Below are 14,598 nucleotides of genomic sequence, written 5' to 3' on the forward strand. Positions count from 1 at the left end.
CTCAATTTCAAATTAATCAATAAATTTAATTAATCAATATAACACAATTAACATTTAAATTGCGAAAGAATCATTAACGGCTAAATACTGGGAGTTTTTTTTGACGTCTACAGAATTTGAACCGAAGTTTTTTTTTTTTTTGTTATAAGATATATACAATCCTCGTGGGATCTTACATTCGGAAGTAAAAACCTAATTAAGATACGCTAGCAATTTACGACCAAATATAAGGTCGAGTTAAATTATTATCTAACGTTGCTTAAAACAGGAGAAGACTTTCAAATTTTTTATTTATTCAATTTTTGGAAGTGCACCGTCTGCACCGGCACCGCAACAAATATCACTGTCTTATAGATTTTGAGACGTAAGTTACTTCAATGAAATAATTACATTTGATTTAACGAAACAGAAAAATATTTACCATTATCTCTTCCAATTAAGAAGAAAAAAAATTCTGCTCATCTTAAATCAAGAATTTATAAATATATTTATTTTTTTTTTACTAGCGCATAAAAGTTAATGATTCTAGATATTTACATTAGTGAGGATAGGATCTATAACCCCCCCCCCCAAAAAAAAAACCGAAAATCTAAGATTTTGCAATAAAACGAAAATCTAACCTAGCAGGTTTTTGCAAAAAAAATGGGATGTAAGAAATTTCGGGTTTGTATTACTGTACACATAGATTCGAAAAAGTTGTCAAAAAACAAATATATAACAAATAAATGTTATCAAAAGGCAAGATAAATTACTTTTCTACCAAACTGGATATGTTTTTCGTGTTTTTAATCAATGTAACATGTTTATTCAGCTCGAAAAACATAGTGTTTACCGATGTATTGGAAAATTCAAGATGGCGTCTCACACCCTCTTTAACACCGTAAGTTTGGAAAAAGGTGTTATAAATAAAAAACCATACAAAATACTATTAAAAACCCGCCGAATATATGTCAACCTATGTCACGGCAACATATATTGAGCGAGTTAAGAGATTCAGAGTTCCTATCCTGTCACAGATACCCTCTGACGAAGGTCAGAGAAATAGTTGGCCAGAACCTTATGAAACAACAACTAAAAAGATGAGGATAATAGTCGGCAATAAATAAATGAATGTCTTCTCAATCTAAAAATTATGAAAGGAAGTTATCGTTTTCGTTTTGCTTATAAAGATGCCACCATTTTTTTTTTTTTAATTGGAAGTCAACTGTCTTAATGCCTATTTTGATCAAATAGTCTTGGGACAAACTTTGTGCAAATCTTCCACATCTCTAGTTTCTCGTGAATAATTGTGTATACAATCCCCACACTGACATCAAACTGTGCATTTTTTGTCTCTATAGACACATAAGCATAAAAATTTTATCCATAAAATTCTTTATTTGGCCAATCAACTCTGGTGTTCTGACTTCCTTACTCCTCCCACATCTCTCATCATCCCTCACCGACACCCTGCTCCCTGGCTTCCTCAAATCTCTTATGCCACTCGAAAACTAATGCTTGAATCATGCACGATGGTTCAAAAGCATTCTGAATAATTCCATACATTTCTGTGGCATTTTTTTTCCAAGTTTAAAACATAATTTTATTGCAAATCGTTCTTCTAAAGTGTCCTCGACTCCAAATTGCATTTTTGAAATTCATCAGCTGTGACAATCAGGCTTTAGTAGAGTGCATTCCAATTCCAACTGTAGCTGTTCATTTGAATTTGAAATCATAAAAATTGGTCAGTCATCTAAAAAAATGTATAGCAATAACATATTGTATTTCCAAGAGTCTACAACAATTTTAAATGCCTGTACAAAAAGTCTGGAAATTTATTGAAAGCACCTCGTATATTACACTGTCTTCCTCCAAATGGGAGAAGGTAACGTCTGGAAGAATAGTCTCAGGATTAAAGAATACATACTACAGTTTCCTCCACAAAAAAGAAGTTACTGGATTATAGGAGAGTCAAACTATTTTTTTGCCTATCTTGGTGAAAAAGTCTGTGACAAGGATGGAGTTATGGACTGATCTTCTCTGAACATCTTTCGGACAAACTTTGCACAAATTTTCTATATCTTCAGTTCATTGTGAATAATTGTGTGTACAGTTCCCACACTGATATCAAAGTGCGCAGTTATTGTTTCTATAGACACACGATGGTTTTTATCCATGAAATTCTTTATTTGGCCAATCAACTTTGGTGTTCAGATTCCCTTACTCCTTTCAAACCTCTTATCATCCCCCACAGAATCTAAAATCATAAAAATTGGTCTGTCATCTCAGATGTATAGTAATAGCATATTGTATTTTCAAAAGTCTCCGACAGTTTTAAATGCCTGTACAAAAAAGTCTGGAAACTTACTGAAGGCACCTCTTATATTCCTTCCATGCATTATCTTCGCTTTTTTTGGAGGGGAGGCAGGATAGTATAGTTCATTTATCACGACCACCCCATTAAGATTACTTTGGCTTCTTTTATGGGACGTAGTGTACTACAGTCGCAATTATATAATGCTGTCACGCATTACCGCCTATCATTTTAAGGGGAGAGTTGGTTACTCATTGTATCATCCCCTCAGCTTGTCAAAACTATGTGATGGCAAAATATTACATCAGCTTCAAAGTCATTTACCATGCTATACAATATTTTATAAAGTCTACATATTTTTCATGACCAATAATTCTGTAGCAGTCACAGAGAACTATTTTCTCTAGTGAATCAATGCCCCTCTCTTTTCAGCCACAGGTTGACCTATCAGCTAACATGACGCATTGATTCATCTGCATCCTAGAAAGTCTTGAGGGAACGTCAATCAGTCAAAACCGGACCTTCAGCCTAGCAACACCTATTCTCTCTCGTCCCCTGTCCACCGGACAGCTTTAGTATTGACGGCCTCCACTGGGGACAACTGCTATTAGCTGGGGATGACACAGTACTCACTAACCAACAATGACCTCAAAAGAACTTTCTTTTCCTTCTTCTTTTTTCGCAGTCCGACCTGCTAGTTCTTGCTACAAATAAAATAATTGTGGCAGTCTAGGGTATAGAAGGAAATGCGTGTTCATCTCACGTTCGGGTGTCACCAATTTGTTGAGGTGGTGCAAATTAGGAATAATGATTTGAATTGAGAAAGAGATGAACTATGTGTTAAATTGAATTAAACGAACAGGAATTTATTTTGTGAAGAAACACATGAAAGAAAAGGGTACTACACATGTTTAGTTTGGTGTGCGCCTCTCGCTGTTTACTGGTGAGAAGGAAAGTCTTGTCGTAGAGAGAGAAAGAGAGAAAATGAGAAAAAGTCAATCCAGGCCATGGAGATAGAAAACGTGTAAGGTGTACGTACAGTCTGTTAGCTCTTGCCCCCACACATACAGTAGCAGGGGACGTGACGTGCACGGGCGCGCACCTCCCAAAAGGGAGGCGGCTGGTTCGTCGAACCTCTCGAGAGCTGGTCCGAAAAGGGTTGGAAACAGCTTGTCTCTTCCTTTTATAGTTGTTTCCAGTGGTCTTTTGCGCATGTGTGGATTTCCTTTGAAAGAGGAAATGACGTTGCCTATGTGTGCGCGTATGTGAGCACATGTGTGTACCTTAGCGTGTGTGTGTATACACGTGAATGTGAGTGTATATACGCGAACGTGAATATATGTACGTGTGTGGACGTGCGCGCGTATCTATATGACAAGTAATATAGCTTGAGATGTGAACGCGTGTTTCTGTATGAGACTAGGAAAGGCTCCCACATAATCTTCGTTGTTATTGTTAAAAAGAAGTTTGTTGTTCTTTTATGCCGTATTCTTTAAACATATTTTATTAGGAAGGTAAAGAATTACCTCTTCTAAAATTCCCCCACTCTTTATTTGTGTCTAAACCTAAACGTAGATTCCATGAACAAAGCTTCTTTTTAAGAAATGCACACCTGTGGAACTGCCTTCTGTTTACCTGCTTTATAGTTGACTACAATATGTTTGTCTTCAAGTCCAATGTAAACAAGTTCTTGATGAGCAGTTCCCCTTAAGTAATCCAATTTTCCAAATTTACACTTCTAACGATTACTACGATAGTGTCCCATTGACTTCTATACACTCTTTAACCCTTATCCTCGAGTGGCCTCTGGGCCTTGATAAGTGGTGATTCCTTTATAAAAAAAAAATATAATGTTGATGAGGGACGGTTAAGCTGTATATTTTTTTTCATACTTTCTGTTGTCCATCGAAATGTATTCTATATATCTATAAAAGTGAGAATGTGTGTGCAAGGTGTAGAGGACTAGGATATATACATATCCTAATCCCCGTTACAAAATAAACATAATGAAACGAATGGAATGAAGGAAACAAAAACTCAATTGATGGATAGAATAAACGTGTCGTTTATTTACTGTTGAAAGAATGAATGTTTTAGATATAACACGTGTTCATGTCCGCGCGGGTGTAACCATCGTTTGTTGCGGGACTGGTAGTATAGAAGGAAAAAGGAAATGTGTGTTCATCTCACGTTTGGGTCACTATCGTTTGTTCGTGCGTGGGAAGAGAAGTGAGTAATGTGGTATAAAATGTGCCCTAATTCGTGGAAAAATATAAAAAAAATAATGATAATGTCGTTCATCAAGTTACGTCTGTGTTTGTTTACAATATCACGTCAGCTGATATTAAGACTTGACGATGAATGCTCTGGAAAAGTCACTTCTGATTAATGTTTAGTTTTTAAATATGCAAATGAAGAAAGGATTTGCGGTTATTTTTAAATGGTAGCTCTTCTTTTATCGTAAATTGAACTCATTAATTACAAAAAATTAAAATAAAACTATGACGTACGCCTAGGCTTGAATAAGGGATCATTCGATCTGTAATCGAATACCACTAAGCTATATCTCCAGCTTATAATGAATCTATTTTTAAGCGTGTAGACAAAGAAAAGGATAGAGGGTTGACATCAGTACAACTGCGCGCCATGTTAGCTGTCAGCTACGCGAAGGTATTCTCAGGGACAAGTTGTATATATATAGAGAGAAAGAGTTGGAATGTCAATCCAGTTCATGGAGAGAGAAAGCGTATAAAGTGTACGTACTGTTTGTTAGCTTTTTGCCCCACATGGAAGCAAGTGGCGAGAGGCACGTACGTGCGTGCGCCTGCCGAAACGGCAGCAGCTGGTGCACCGACCACTCACCTCGGAAGCTGGTCCGAAAAGAAAGATGCTGCTTATTGCTCTTGCTTTTATAATTGTTTCCAGTGGTCTTTTGCGCATGTGTGGATTTCCTTTGAAAGGGGAAGTGACGTTGCCCATGTGTGCGTACGTGTGCGCATATGTGAGTACATGTGTGTACGTTAGCATGTGTGTGTATACATGTGAATGTGAGTGTATGTACGCGAACGTGAATATATATACGTGTGTGGATGTGCGCGCATATGTTTGTGTGTGCGTATGTTTGTGACAAGTAATATGGCTTGAGATGTGAATGCATGTTTTTGTGTGAGATTAGAAAAGGCTCGCACAGAGGACATTTCTCAACCTATATACTCAACCGATTTTTGATGACTTTTAAGTGGTTTTCATCCAGAAAAATATGTTGCTAAGGGTAAAAATTAAAAAAATTGGTACATGGGAGTTATGTTGTTGGATTTTTTCAATTTGCTAACTGTTTCCCAAATGCACCTGCGTGAATAGTTCACATGACAGATTCATTACTTTAAAGATTAGTAAGTTTGAAAATACATTTTATAGTCGTGTCAAGCTGGACTAATGGTTATCATACTTAACTGGCTGTCTTTAGGTTTTGGTTTCGATCTCAGCTCGAGTATTTTCTTTTGTTTTTACTTACAAGAAGTTAACTGTTTAGAAAAAAACATAATACTCGTGTTAGTTTTAACTAAACAAAAAATATATGAATAAACACAATTGCCCAATTGCGTTTACACATTTATTATACACTGACAAACATTTAAACAACAACAAAATACAATACAATAGCGACAGTTCGATAAGACTCACAGACTGGTGTAAAAAGTTCTTAGAGCTCACCTCGTGGTGGAAAAAAGGTTCTCCTCTTCTTGAGAGGGAAAGGCAACACGTCTGCCCGTGACCAAAAGGAAAAGACAACAAGCGTAAGAGCAGGGGCAGATTACTCCTCCCCGGTGTCCTCTAATTTTTAGTCCCCTACAACACTCCCCGCCCCCAAAATACGGAGTACTTTTAATTGAATGTTGTGAGAGGATTGTTTTTTTTATGTAGAGACAAAGTCTTTTAAATGGGGAGGCCATTTTACCTGTCTGCCCGAACGTGTTTTTTTATAAGGGCGTTTTTCAAATGTCACTTCGACTGGCATCCTTTGTGAGGGATCTACTTCTAAATATGCATCCTTGAGTGTTGCGGGTTTCAACCTGTCAATTGAGATATTTTGTTCTCTGTCCTTAATGAGGACGCTGAAATACTTCTTGTTTTTCTTGTTGACTTTAAAAGGTCCGTGGTATGGTGGTTGCAGGGTATGCGACCTAGCTGTATCGCAAACAAACACAGGTGTGCATGTCTCTAGTGCTTTTGGCACATATGTGTTAGCGCACTTGTTTATTCCTGATGGAGAATATGCAATTTTGGCCATGGTTCTTGTCAGTCTATCAACAAATGATGCAGGGTCCCAAACTTTATTTGGTGCATCACAAAAGTATTGTGCTGGCAGGCGTAGTGTGGTACCATACAACGCTTCTGCTGCTGAGCAATTCATATCCTTCTTCACTGCTGTGCGCAAACCCAGCAAAATTAGAGGAAGGTGTTCTAACCACTTTGTATTGCTGGTAAGCACTGTGCGTAAAGAGGCCTTTAGGCTGCAATGTAGACGTTCGACTGCTCCGTTTGCTTGTGGATGGTATGCTGTCGTGTGTATTCTTCTGGTGCCCAAAAGTCCTGAGAGTTTATGAAACAGTTTGGACTCGAACTGTCTACCGCTGTCAGTTGTCACATTTTCTGGGACACCGAATCTTGCTACCCATCCAGCGAGGAAAGTTCTGGCTGTTGTGTATGCTGTCATATCCGGCATTGGTAAGGCTTCAAACCACCTTGAAAATCTGTCGACACATGTCAAAAGATAGCATGAAAAGATGGCCTTCACATGTTGGAAATGGACCGGTGATGTCGAGATGTATGTGCTTGAACCTCTCATCAGGTACTGGAAATGTGCCTAGTCGCGCACGTGTATGTCGACCGACCTTGGCCTTTTGACACTGCACGCACTTCTTTGTCCATTCTCGCACGTCTGCTTTCATCCTCGGCCAGGCATACCTGTCTGTCATCAAACGTATCGACGCATTGGCCCCTGGGTGTGATAACCTGTGTACCGCGTTGAATATGTCTTTCCTTAAGGATGCTGGAACATATGGGCGCAGTTTGTTGGTGCTGATATCACACACTATTTTTCTAGGGCTGTTGGGGTGTGCCATTTTCACCAGCTGCAGTGATGTTCCATTATTCTGCAGAAGCTCGTCTTTTTCTTGCTCCATAGCTAAGGTGTTGGCTTCGACGGAAAGTCCCAATGTGAAGGAGTTTATTCCTCGTGACAGTGTATCTGCTGGTATATTGTCAGCTCTCTTCACGTGTCTAACATCCGACGTAAACTGTAGGATATAGTCCAACTGACGAACCTCTCGGGGAGAGTATTTGTCTGAGGAGGACTGCAGAGCGCCTAGTAGAGGCTTGTGGTCAGTCACCAAGTAGAATGCCTGTCCCTCTAGGAGCTGCCGATAATGTCTTATTGTGGAAAACGAGGCCAACAACTCTCTGGGAAATGTGCTATAGCGTGTTTCTGTGTCAGTCAATTTCCTGGAGAAGAAAGAAATAGGTCGCCAGTTCCCATTACATTTTTGCTGCAGGACCGCTCCAATTCCAGTTGCAGATGCATCTACTGCCAGGCAAAGTTCACTATCGGGTTGAATGTGGGACAGCTTTGCGGTGTCTTCTAACATGGCCTTTACTTTGTTGAATGCTGCTATTGCTTCCTCTGATAGTGTAATGTTGCAGTTCTTGCAGACATAAAAGAAAAAGAAGAAACATAGAAAGGCTAGTATGTTTTTAATAATCCGATAATCAAATGTTTTATCCATATAATATGAAATGTAGGTATGGGCAAAAATAAACGAATAAGGATAGAGGGACCTAGTTTTGAAAGCCGATTGATCATAATTTTTTTGTAGGTGTATTCTAGATGTCTCCCTCAATCGAACAACGTTAAACATCGGAGCCGATGCGTATTTCGCTAGTAGGGTAGACCTCGTATACGTTAGTCATTTTTAAAAATAAATTATTGGCCAATATTATATAAAAATTTATTTACGTCGAAAGTTTCAAGTTCTTGCGAGCAAGGAAATTATTAAAATCTTGCATATAAAAATTATGCGAAATCTGTAATTAAAAAAAAAGTAGAAATATTTTTTGCTATAATAATTTTTTTGTGAAAATATTGAATAAACAATGCTTAATTCAATGGTAAATCGGTAGTTCGAGAAATTCATTTTTCTTCGAGTTATATCGATTTCATTAATACGGATTTTAGGGGCTGTTTTTGTAATGCTCCTGTAAAAATTATTTTAATTTTTTTATTGTTACAAATTACGATGCTTTATTTATATAAAAAAAGCAAAAATAAATTCTTGCGTTTTTTATTTACTACTGAAAACCAAAACTTTAGTAAAGGTATTTTTTGTTTAAACAAAATAAAACATTTCCACGAAGATTTAAATAAAAATAATTAGTTCATTATATTCCGCGATCATTATTTGATAAATACTGAAAATCTTATTAAAATTGGTTAATTTTCCTGACTTTTGGTGAATTTTTAAGTAAAGGGAGGGGTCAAAATGTTTGTACATTTTGATCATCGGCATTCATGTCTAAAACAAAATTAGAAAGAAAATACATTATATCACTTTGGGGTGGGGGAATAATTACGGAATGACATTTTTTTCCGCAATAAAAACCCATTTAAAGAATGTAAAAAAGGTTTCTGAAAGTGAGTAAAAACATTAAACATTTAAATCTGCGTAAGAAAATATAATTTTAATTAAACAATTTTGTCATGAAAGCAACATTGAATTTTTATGAAATATATTTTTTTTCGAAAAAATAAATAATTTCAATGAAACATTTTTCCAATTAAGGAAATCTGAAAGGTCAACAACAAATTAACAATTTAAATGAAACATTTTTCCAATTAAAGCAACTCTGAAAAGTTAACAACAAATTAATAATTTAAATGAAACATTTTTCCAATTAAAGCAACTCTGAAAGTTGAACAACAAATTAATAATTTAAATGAAACAATTTTTCAATTAAAGCAAGTCTGAAAGGTCAACAACAAATGAATAATTTAAATGAAACATTTTTTCAATTAAGGCAATTTGAAAGGCCAACAATAAATGAATAATTTAAATGAAACATTTTTCCAATTAAAGCAACTCTGAAAAGTCAACAACAAATTAATAATTTAAATGAAACATTTTTCCAATAAAAGACACTCTGAAAGCTCCACAACAAATGAATAATTTTGATGAAACATTTTTCCAATAAATCAACTCTGAAAGGTCAACAACAAATTAATAATTTAAATGAAACATTTTTCCAAAGCAAGATTGAATTTTTTTCCCCGAAACATTTTTGAATTGAAGTGAAATTATGGTATCTTTTGAAGGGTCACTGAAGTCTGCGTAAGAAAATATTATTTTAATTAAACAATTTTGTCATGAAAGGAACATTGGATTTGTACAATATGTATATATTTTTTCGAACGAATAAATAATTTCAATGAAACATTTTTCCAATTAAGGCAATTTGAAAGGTCAACAACAAATTAACAATTTAAATGAAACATTTTTCCAATTAAAGCAACTCTGAAAGTTCAACAACAAATGAATAATTTAGATGAAACATTTTTCCAATTAAAGCAACTCTGAAAGGTCAACAACAAATTAATAATTTAAATGAAACATTTTTCCGGAGCAACATTGGATTTTTTTCCCGAAACATTTTTGAATTGAAGTGAAATTGTGGCATCGTAAGAAAATACCCTAGAAAATGCCCCAGAAAATACCCCAGAAAATGCCCCCAAAAATGCCCCAGAAAATGCCCCAGAAAATACGACAGAAAATACCCCAGAAAATGCCCCAGAAAATGCCCCAGAAAATACCCCAGAAAATACCCCAGAAAATGCCCCAGAAAATACCCCAGAAAATACCCCAGAAAATGCCCCAGAAAATACCCCAGAAAATACCCCAGATAATGCCCCAGAAAATGCCCCAGAAAATACCCCAGAAAATACCCCAGAAAATACCCCAGAAAATGCCCCAGAAAATACCCCAGAAAATGCCCCAGAAAATACCCCAGAAAATACACCAGAAAATACCCCAGAAAATGCCCCAGAAAATGCCCCAGAAAATGCCCCAGGCAGAACGTGAGTACTATGATCTAACTATGGCTCTCTTCTAACAACGATTTATTTCGACGCGCTGTACCCACACAAACTTTATTTATCATTCTACACGACTACTCTCGCCAATACAATTCATATTCACCACAACAACACGCAAACACACTGAAGACTTTGCCCTTTCTTTCTCTGTTCATCAGCTTCCTTTGCCCCAGGGACTACTTGCTATAAACACGTGTGGACTGAACTATTCTCTCCTTCAACCAGCCGGCTTTACAATAATTCTATCTCTACACAAGAACACTTCTTCTACCTACTAACCTGTTTCTATCTTGTACACTCTACTAATGAAGATAAAAAATAAAGTTATTTATCAAATGCTAAAATGAGACTTCCTTTCGTTGTCTAATCTCAATAGTTTATATGACTAAACACATAGATTCGACAAAGTTGTCCAATAACGAATATATAACAGATAAATATTATCAAAGGCAAGATAAGTTACTTTTCTACCTAACTAGGTAATTTTTTTAGTGTTTTTAGTTAATATAACATGTTTATTCAGCCCGAAATACAGTGTTTGCCGATGTATTTGAAAATTACAAATGGCGCCGAACTCTCTGTTGAACACAGTAAGTTTGGGAAAATGAGTTAAAAGTAAAATAGTATACAAAATATTGTTAAAAACCCACCGAATATATGTCAGCTCATGTCACGGTAACATATATTGAGCGAGTTTCTAATAGTATTTTGTACAGTTTTTTATTTTTAACTCATTTTTCCCAAACTTACGGTGTTCAACAGAAAGTTCGGCGCCATTTGTAATTTTCAAATACATCAGTAAAAACTGTATGTTTTTCGAGCTGAATAAACATGTTTCATTAAATAAAAACACTAAAAAATTATCCAGTTAGGTAGAAAAATAACTTATCATGCTTTTGATAACATATATTTGTTATTTGACAACTTTTTCGAATCTGTGTATAGTAATATACAACCCCAAATGTTTAATGAAAGCAACATTGGAATTTAATAAAGTAATTTTTTTCGTCTTTTTTTTCATACAAATAAATTATTTAAATAAAATCTTTTCGAAGTAAAGCAACATTGAAGGGTCAACAACCGAGAAGTGCCTGTTAGCGATAGTTTAGTGAAACGCACCAAGAAAGACTGCAAAAGTGCCAAAAATTGATTCATAATATTTACGTCTGTGCATGCGAATGAGGGTACATTTTTGTGTAGAATCATATCAGGCTCGTCCTATAGGCTTCTTATAAAAAGATATTTAGACAGATATTGGTGTGAATAGGTTGAACATATACCAGGTCTCTTGACCCACTCCTTTACGTCACGCTACAACCCCAAAGATATTTTGGGTATTTCCAGGTCTGGTGGATTTACACAATTCTCACAGTGATTAATTGTACAGGATGTCCCAAAAGAAGCTGATGGTTAAAAAGAATAAAATCATAACTTTCTTAATTTTTTATATTTTTCTTTTATTTTTCAGATCATCTAAAGTAACCCTTCCAATGTCATCATGAGTCGTTACACTCAGAGGTTGGGATATTTATCATAGGGTCGTATTTTCAGTCAATATCAGAAACTCAAAGAGAATTTCAACGAAACTTCAACACAAGAAATTCCCCTACTCACAATGCAATAAAAGCTATGGTGGTTCATAAACCGAACACAAACCAGAAACTGCTACTCAGAGTCCCTTACCATCTCCCTCTCCCTCTTTCTTTTTCTTATTAACCAATCCCTAGTCAGCATGACATGCGAGTAGGCAGTACACTCTTAGCCCCGAAACCAACGTTCTTTTCTTTTAAAGGTTAACATTTGTATTACTTTTATTATTCCAACAACAAAATACCAATACACACTTTAGAGGCAAAGAAATATGAAAAACTAAAATGTCGTTAATTGAAACACACGAAAGAACAAACCCAGAACTGCTTGACAAATTAATGTCAACCACCACCATTACAGGCCATCCTTCCACATACCTACAAGAGATGCTACCAATAACAAAACAAATAGGTATCGGTGAAGAAATTGTAATTCACAAATTTCTACAGGCCTATCAGCCACAATTTCCCTCGTCATAGCCTCACAAACAGAATTAAACCCATCTCAACTTGCGGATGAACTCATGCCCTTGCTTAACAATATTAATGCGACAGTGTTTACCGCACAGCACATGCAGAAAACAGATAGAAACAAAAGCAACGTTCATAAACCGATAGGCATTAAACCGTACTTTCCTTAACAAAAACAAAAATATGTAGAGCACACCTCTACTTTGCCGAGCAAGCTAAAACTTACAAACCCTGGTGTAAATGGCCGAAGAAGCAGAACATAAAAATATTACCAAGCTCGCGTCCACCCATGCCAACATTAACTGACTCAGAAAACTAGTAGCGCAAATCATGTCCATCCCCTTGAGTTCGCCACTACTATAGATCAATGCACGATTAGGGACAACAATATCAAAATTCATAGTATATACTGGTGCGAGTATCTTGTACAAACCTGTCAATAAGCAAAAATATACAGACATACAAAATCACTGGTACAAACGTTGAAACTACAATCATCAAGATTCCATACTGTGCTCATTGATATAATTGGACCACTACCCCCAGCAAAAGGCTCCAACAATCCTTACAAGTTTCAATAGACCGTTTGAAACCTTACATTGAAAACAAACAAAAATGCACTCAAAATACAACTACAAATATAAATAAAAAGCCTGATAGTTTACCTCCTGAAAAAGTGCAAGAAAATAAAATAAAAACAAGAACTTCAGGTAGGAGAGTCACATGAAAAAAAGAAAAGATAATGAATACATTTATTATTAAACTTAAAAAAAAAAAGAAAAAAGAAAAAGAAAACATTCCGTGAATTGGTAGGGGACTATTGTAGGACTTACATGAATCTACCCCCCCCCCATAATAGTTTCGTAGTCTCCCTCTTTCTCTTTCTCATAAACCGGACGCAAACCAGGAACTGCTATGCAGTTCCTCATCATCTCCCTCCTTTCTCATTAACCAATCCCTGGCCAGCATGACAGGCGAGTAGGCAGTACACTCTAGCCCCAAACTAACAAGACGTACTTTATCGGTGAACATTATTAACAAAAGGTGTATTCACTCCAAAATGTAAAAAGGCAAATAAAGTTCTTTCCTTACAAAAGTTAACATTTTTATTACTTTTATTATCCCAACAACAACTAATGAAGGCAAGTGCCAGCCAGTGTTACATTACAATGACATTTATTAGATTGGTGTATTTTTGATATTTGGTACTTCGATGAAATGACGTTATTTCGAAAACCATTCTTAACATTGGAGAAGGAGGGTGTTTTGTAACTATTCTGTGCTTCCACTTAACAAGTTAAAACAAAAGGTATCGTGAAATTTGAATTTAACCTGAAAAAATATTTTAATATACTAAAAATTTTGTATTTTGTTTTATTTGTAAGTCATTATCTACAAATATTTTTAGGTCTCAATTCCGATTAAACGTTTTACAGTGAAGGTATAAACAATTTTTATGTTTTTTAACGCGGAAAAAATGTCATTCCGTAATTATTTACCCCGCCCCTCCAAAAGTGATATAATGTATTTTTTTTAAAAAAAACTTTTGTTTTAGACGTTTTCTTCCAACTTTAAATTGTCCGCCAATGAAAAAAAAAAAAAAAAAATGCAAATTTTATGTTCTGAGAAAAAAAAATGTCTTTCCGACATTATCTCTCCCCCACCATTTGGAGTGCTTTTCTTTTCTTGTTTTATTTCTTTTTCATATAATTTGAAATTTTCTGCGGAAAATTCGTACGCCATGTGAGAAGGCAGTTTGCTACACGAAGGCACATTTAACAGCCTTTGTTTATGCTACCGCGAATGCACGTAGCGTAAATAGAAGCTGTAAAATGGCGGAAAGTAATTCGTGGGTTTAGGGGTTAATACCATGCAAACGGTAAATTTGCGACGGGTTTGATTATCAGATTCGTTGTAAGCGACCTCGAATACCCTTAAAAAAACAAACTAGAGTGGTCGGTGTTCTGTTGTACCCCAGCACTATCTTTACCCAAAAAATAAGTAAGAAAATTTTTGGTCCCCCTTGTTCATTCATCCGTTTGTCCGTTCGTCTGTCTGCACTTTTCTTAATAACTACGTCTTGGAAATTTTTTAAATTT

General features: G+C 35.8%; 1 long non-coding RNA gene across 1 annotated transcript; it reads left to right on the top strand.

The window, feature by feature from the left end:
* The first annotated feature begins 319 nt into the window (after window positions 1-319).
* LOC145284081 (uncharacterized) lies at window positions 320-13,237 on the top strand. Its single transcript, XR_013868797.1, has 2 exons — window positions 320-364; window positions 11,908-13,237. It is a non-coding gene; the product is annotated as an uncharacterized LOC145284081 (long non-coding RNA).
* Window positions 13,238-14,598: the final 1,361 nt, after the last annotated feature.

This window comes from Euprymna scolopes, chromosome 8, assembly GCF_053919585.1.
Source record: "Euprymna scolopes isolate OS-2025 chromosome 8, ASM5391958v1, whole genome shotgun sequence".
In the NCBI taxonomy this organism is placed as follows: domain Eukaryota; kingdom Metazoa; phylum Mollusca; class Cephalopoda; order Sepiida; family Sepiolidae; genus Euprymna; species Euprymna scolopes.